We start from the raw sequence: 7,190 nt of genomic DNA, 5'->3' as shown, positions 1-7,190 counted from the left end.
CGCTCAGATGTTCAGTTTTCTGGTGGGGATGGAGTTGGCCGTAGTAGCCATTCCCTCTTCATTCGACTCGTTATGTATACGCAATGCGGGCATTCATGTCTCCGGATTCGGCTTATTCGCTGGTTAGTTACCGGTACCATCACAAGAGGACGGTAGAGATCAAACGAGAGGGATTGGCAACCAGGGTTTCTGATGTGCCAGCAGGATACTAGTTTTGCAGCATTTTAGGCTGCCGATAGAGTATTGTCACCAGCCAACACTAGTATATCGAAAGATGGGACCAATATTTTTAATCAAATAATCTGGCTTATCTAATAGTTAACTAATCTGACAGTTGGAAGATAATTGAATGACAACATGGAAGCAAAAAAGATGGTGCTAGCAATTATTCAAGCAAATCATCAAATTATTAAAAAAATTCGTGCCATCTCTTGCATTCGTTTACTGATCTTGTAGTATAAATATTTCATTATAAATATTCAGAGATAAAGAGATTTTTGTATCGACCTCTTCGGTTATAGTCTGTAACAGTTGTAGTATACGTTATTTAAAGTAATCTTCAAAAAATATGCATAAGAGTTTAAATATATAAAAACATGATATTTTTGACAATATAATACTAAATTAATAGTTTCATATTAATTTAATTTCATTGTTCAACGACTTCCTGACTTTAATAGTCGAATGAGAAAACTGATAATCGTATGATATATAATAAATAAGCGTATCATTCCGCAGATATAATTTTAAATAATTATATAAAAAATTTATATATTGACATAAATATATATTTGAAGCAGAAGTAAATTATACCAATTAGTATAGTTTGAAATAGAAGATGTCAATGGCGTACGGTGCTTCCAAACAGTCATCCATCTAAGTACTTACCACGCTCAATATTATTTAACTTCAATAATTGGATGAAAATTGATATATTACAATTGCTGAATAGCGATATTAAACTTGTTTGTTTGTGACATTGTTTATTACCATCAATTAGGGTTTTGCGAGCCTTAGATACATTACATTTAGAGCTTGCAAAACGATAATAATAATTAATTATCTATTAAATTAAACAGGATACAAGACTTTAATTAGCTTCAGAACATATGTACTAAAAACTAGTTCTACCTATTGAGAGAAATTGTGCAAATCTTTGAATCCATTTTTTTTTAAATCATTTGGTTTCTCTTATAAAATCCGCCGGCATTCGGGGATAAACTCAGCTTCGTTCGATCTGGCTACTTCGCTACTTTCGTACGTATCATTTTCACAGATGCTCTTCAGGTGGTATTGTCAAGGCAATACTTAAGATATCACAAAGCGAACAAAGACTTCATAGAATAGACAATAGAAGCAGCGTGTAATCATTCGCGAATAATGTGCAGTATATCTTGATGAGTGATGAAATATATTGCATCTGAGACTTGAGACTGGGGCGATCAATCATACACGCATTAAGACTGGAAATAAGAGTAATCAATGTTTCTCTCTGACTTTAAATCTCTCTTAAAAAAGAGATACATGTAAGATATTAATACTTTTCTCTATTTAGCATCAACAGATTGTAACATTGATCGGTCTAATTTCAATTTATTAACATCGATTGTCTTATACATAAATAACGATAAAATATCACTTTTATTTTAGCTTCCAGACAAAAATACCTTATAAATTTGTTAAATTTTATAATATTGTTTTATCATTCAAAAAATAATAAAATGAATCTTTATATTTATAAAATAAACACACAATCATACACACATAGATATAATAATTCTGTTTGTACATTTGTTTCTTCCTTTTAACATTTTAATTTTACGTACAAAATTTTAATTAATTTAATATCGCCTTAATATGTTATTGCATGCGAGTATTTGGCTCGAGCAGATTATGTTGCTCAGCGCTGATCTAAACTAAAGAATAAAACACGATTTATCACGATATTATTTTATATGTGCGATATCGCTGAATTGTAAGCAAATTAATTGCAATGCGAGATAAAGAAACTGTCAGCATTTTTTACTCTTCTTTCATCTACGTCTGGTGAATTTGTTAAGGGGAACACGAGAAGAAATACGTCGCGTATTGATTGAAGTTTCCTTGAGACGCCTTGGTTGTGGTTCTTTGAATGCAAAGAATGCGAGCGCGCTATGTAGAACTCTCTCTTCCTTATCTGTGTGGAGATCTTATAAGATATTTATAAAAATTATATATTTTTAATATCCATTCGCCTTGACATCCATTCTTTACTGCCAAATATAATCCCTTGCATTATTGATGGATCTTTTCATACAGAGATACGAATACAATCTTATATTTAAGAAAACGTCGGCTGTAGTAATCTAATGAATAATGAACTGTAAAACATTGCTATCTGACGTTTATTTTCTAAAGAATACTCGCAAGACATATTTCTTCCAAACTTTTGCCTCGCGTTTCGAATAAGTTATATATTTTTAAAAGACCTTTTTTTCTCTTAATAACACACAAGTTTAGCTTTTCTCTTATATCGATTTTTCAAAGGTGAAACTTTCCAACGAGAACTTCGGCAAGTACGTCAATACCGCAAGGAATTTACTACTGCTAAATTTTTCGACTTTATGTAACGGCGTGTGAATGGAATATCATAAGAGATATTGAACTTCGTGTTTCTAATAACAACCGGATGTCGACCACGCTCGTTCATATTCTTTGTGAATATGATCCTCCCTCGAAAAGAAGAAGTTATTGGTGTACGTCATCGATTGGTCCGCGCGCGCTTTCGAAAGATAATCCTCGCCACGAAGTCGACCTCTCTCCTCTTTTACTGGGTGACGGCGCTCGTAAATAGCGAGGACATCGCGCTTGTGTCGAAAGGGTGCGAAAGTAAAATAAGTTTCATCTCCCGTCGGCAAGTACCGGCGGACCGCGTGTTTGACATGCACCGAATAATCTTATACAAATACCAACAGACAGGCGAAAGCCGCTTCCTTATTTTTTGTTTCAACCCCCTCTATCTTCGTCATTCTCCTCGCGCGAAGACGTACAGAGCGCAGGGGGTCGGTGGATGATAAGGGGTTGCGCAGGCGCCGACGTATCGACCAGGGTGACCCTCCGGGCGACACCCTCGCGATTCTCCGCCGAGCCTCACTGCTTCATCGGCAAACTAGTGGGTAGTACACGCACGCGACACAGGTAAGAGTGCCCCGCAGTTTGACAGAGACGCACACGTTTTCCCTTCGCCAGCTCGGATTTTCGATTCCGTGAATACGCGTCGATCGCGTCGTCGTCGAGGAAACGACGATATCGTTTAAAACTTGCGCTTTCGACTTCGTCTTTAGAATCACCCTCGCCGGTTCGGTCTCGAGGAGTACGCGAAGTGACAGGCTGGTGGCGCGCACCACCTTCACGTGACGGTTGGTCTTCGTCAAGCAGGGGGTAGTTTCGATGCCACTTTCGGGATAGTTTCATCGTAGCCCTCGATAGTGTTATCGATAAGCCGCGCGAATAACGTCGTTGGGACAACGTCGCGGATTTGTGACCGCTGAATCGGCACGACTGAGTGTTCAGCGGCTGCTTATCGAGCGAAAGCTGAAATTTTAACGTCTTCGCGAACGAGATCACTGAGGTAAGATACTGTCGTTCGCAAAGCGAACGTGGACGTTTATTGATAAAAGGGGGATCTGAATTGTCTAATTGAATGAGGATATATATTTTCGTACGCAAGTGCAGTCTATGGATTTACATCCATTGCGCAAGATTCCGGTCTTGGTTGGACGGGGTACAATCAATGTTCAGTCATAAATAGTCGGGATAGCCGGAAAGAGAGAAATGGAACGATAATTGAAGAGCAGAGGATGACATTTTTTTTTTTTTATATATATATATAAGCTTTAGAGAGATAAAGGAAATGTAACGTGTAGTGGTATGTTTCACGAAGCAGCACTTTCATTGATTTTTTTTTATCAAATTGTATTTTTATATAGAAACTGACCAACGTCATCTTTCCATCTTTTCTTACGTCGTGACGTTAATAAAAGCCGCTTTTTCTTAGAAAATTCTAGTCATGAGGGATCTTAACAATCAATGTAAATGTCGGAAAATATTCTTTTGTGCGACAACGCCATTCTCTATGTACTGAATAATATATTCTTTTATGATTAGATTTATCAGCATTACGTATATAAATTTATCTTTGTAACAATTTTCTAAGATAACAATATTTAAAATTATGATAGAGAAATATGCCTACCAATGTTTTTTTGTTTTAATTTTAGAAAAAAATGAAGAATTATTTGGGCTAATTGTAAGATTAAAGTTAATTGACATTGATAGATTCAATCATTAAACTTATATGCAATTTGTCTTTCTTAGAATACCTTCACGAAACGTCATAATAAAAGCATAGTTCAAAAAGTTAATAAATCTGCCTCTTTCATTTCTTTCATTCATTTCTCACAAGATCAATATTGTTTCATCATTCTCGGCAAGTACTTAAATAAAAATTCGATAATGACTGTACATAGATAATGTATCCTTTATTTCTGAGATATTTTTAATATTGGCATTCATAGATTTTTCTCTGCATGACTAGCCAATCTCTTATAACGTTTATCGCATTTTAATCTTTAAATTTAATAAGATAAATCTGTAATAAAATCTGTAATAAGCATATCGAGAAATGCTACGCAAAAATTTCATTACGTTTCATATAACAGTTTGAAAATGATATAGATATAGAAATTAAAACAGATAAAACGCAGCAATCTTTTCAGGAGAGATAATCTCCGCAATTACGTGAATTTACTGGTGGTACAATTCATATTCCATTGCAACTTGAATTACGAGAATGCGTAATATGCAATTTATAACAAAAGTGCGCGAAATATTTGCATTAAATCCAATACGAATATCAAGATAATTAATACATTCGCGCTCGATAAATTTCTCATTAAATTTAACATCCGCCCGGCTAGACTTTAGAGAGTCGAGTATATTGATTTCTATATTTTATATTTACACTATCAGTAGTTTTACTGGTAGGTAAATGTCAGAATGGAAAATTAAAATATAATTATTTGCACAATCAGTATAATATCTTAGATTGTATTAAACGGTATTATTTGCAAATTACGTTGTAACCTACTCGCTAATATTAAATAGTATTCAATCATTGTTCAGAACATTAGATGATCATTACTCCACAAAACTCTCGTCAATTTAATCTTTATCTAGCATTATTGAAATAAAACATGAATAAATAATTAATTTGATCATTTTTAGCTTTATCCAGTATATGTCTGACTCTTATATAACATATTTTAATAAGTATTTAACTTTTTTTTATTCCGTTTTCACATATTTAACTTTACAGGATTTTATTGTTAAATAACTTATCATTTATATTATATAATGTTTTGATCCTATTACATAATTATTAAAGCCATTCGATGCTTGCAACAATATTGTGCGTGTAAAATGCTTGATGAAGTTGATCTGAGAATAATTAATCAACATGTAAAAGCTGTGTGTGTAATCCGTTTACCGCTTTGCAATCTAATTGATAATTGCTATATTCACAGAGCTTATATTGCATCAAGTTGAGAAATTTGCAATATGTTATACAAGTATAACATTTATATATAAGAATAGAGATTAATTCATTTCTCATTAGTTTATACAGTTCTTCTCCATATAATTTTCTGTTTTACTTTCGCCTGATTTGAATCTCTTGAAATAATAAACTCGTAAATAAAGTAAAATCACTGTAATATTACAATGCAGCATAAGACTTAAATGAATAACATATTCTTATAATGAAAGAAAATACGGAATATACATCAAATTCAGATATTTATTAAACTGCAAGTTCTAAAAAATTTTTCATCATTTCTCACATATTATTTTCTGAAATATTTTTTTTTTTGTATCTTAGTTAAAAAAAGTTTTAATTAAAATAAATTAAAAAATGCTAAATTACATGTTCACATGCTTGACGTTTTTCGACATTTTTTTTTCTATTTTGTTGTTATACAATGATAAATGTCTTAAAATGCAAAAAAGAGTTATTCTTTTTTGGCTAGACGTATAGTATTTATTTTGGAAATATCCTGTTGTTTTTGTCTTTATTCAAATCATTAAATGAAATCGCGAGGTTTCTCTCTTCGAGGGATATCCCGAGAAAGTTGAATACTAAAGATTATTACACGCAAAGTTCACCAATTCCGCGAACCATGGACATCGCTATTATCGAAGAATCCTGTAAGAAACAAATATACACAGTCCAAACGTATCATTGCTTCCTCGACGCTTCTTTTTCCGCCGCACGAGCATAGAATTATCCCGCGAGCTCCTCAAGGAAGGTACGTTCTACCCGTTTGATACGATCGACGGGTAAGCCATAGAAGTAACATTCTCGTGCCGCGCGTATGTTTCAAGAATACATAAATGCCGGTTTACTTGCACGATGTCGTAAAGCATTTCAGAAATTCCAAAGTAAAATCGCGCTGCGAGTATCGATTTTTTACGAGCGTTATGATACGAGTCGTTGGTCACACCGGTTACATCCATAATTTTTCTCCCCTAATGCGTAATACGTGATTCCGAAACGCTCTTCATTGCTAGCGATAAGTTTAGAAGAGAAAACAGAAATATATGATCAACAATTTTTTTAATAAATTCAGAACAATCAATATTTAAATTACATGACTAGATATTGTTTGAGAGTCGTTCTTTTATTTTTATGTCAATCTCATAAATTTTTATTGGAGTTTCTTGCATATTTCTGCGCCAATATTTAATCTGAATTATTCATTAAAAGAACTAAATCCTTATCGAGTTTTTTTAACGCGTTTTTTATTACTGTAATAATACGCGCAAGTCTGCACGAAGCATGACGTGATACAAGTAAAAGAAACACGAGTCTGTTTTATGATATTACCTTACCGTTCTCGATACACTAGAAAACCCAATTACAAAGAGATGTTTCTCGCAATAAAAGTACGTTGTTCGCGACACGAATGTGTCGTTTCATTTAAACCACTCGAATCGAAAAGGAAGAGCTTTTTGTATTAGAGTTTTAAAGAATCTGAACGCAAAACGCGTATTTCTATACTTGAATACTCGGTTCTGTGGAATTCAATATTCGAGTAAATCAAATAAATCAAATTTAGATGCAGAAGATAAAATCGATGTGCATTGAATAATGA

The 7,190-nt window shown here is 33.5% G+C and overlaps 1 protein-coding gene across 1 annotated transcript in view; it reads left to right on the top strand.

Annotated features, from left to right (window-relative positions):
- Positions 1-7,190, top strand: part of LOC115236795 (synapsin) — a 54,664-nt gene that overhangs the window by 330 nt on the left and 47,144 nt on the right. The window lies entirely within an intron of this gene.

This window comes from Formica exsecta, unplaced genomic scaffold (genome assembly GCF_003651465.1).
Source record: "Formica exsecta isolate Colony F162 unplaced genomic scaffold, ASM365146v1 scaffold26, whole genome shotgun sequence".
Classification (NCBI taxonomy): Eukaryota; Metazoa; Arthropoda; class Insecta; order Hymenoptera; family Formicidae; genus Formica; species Formica exsecta.
Note: the sequence above shows the minus strand (reverse complement) of the source record. Positions and strands in the feature narration are given on the sequence as shown.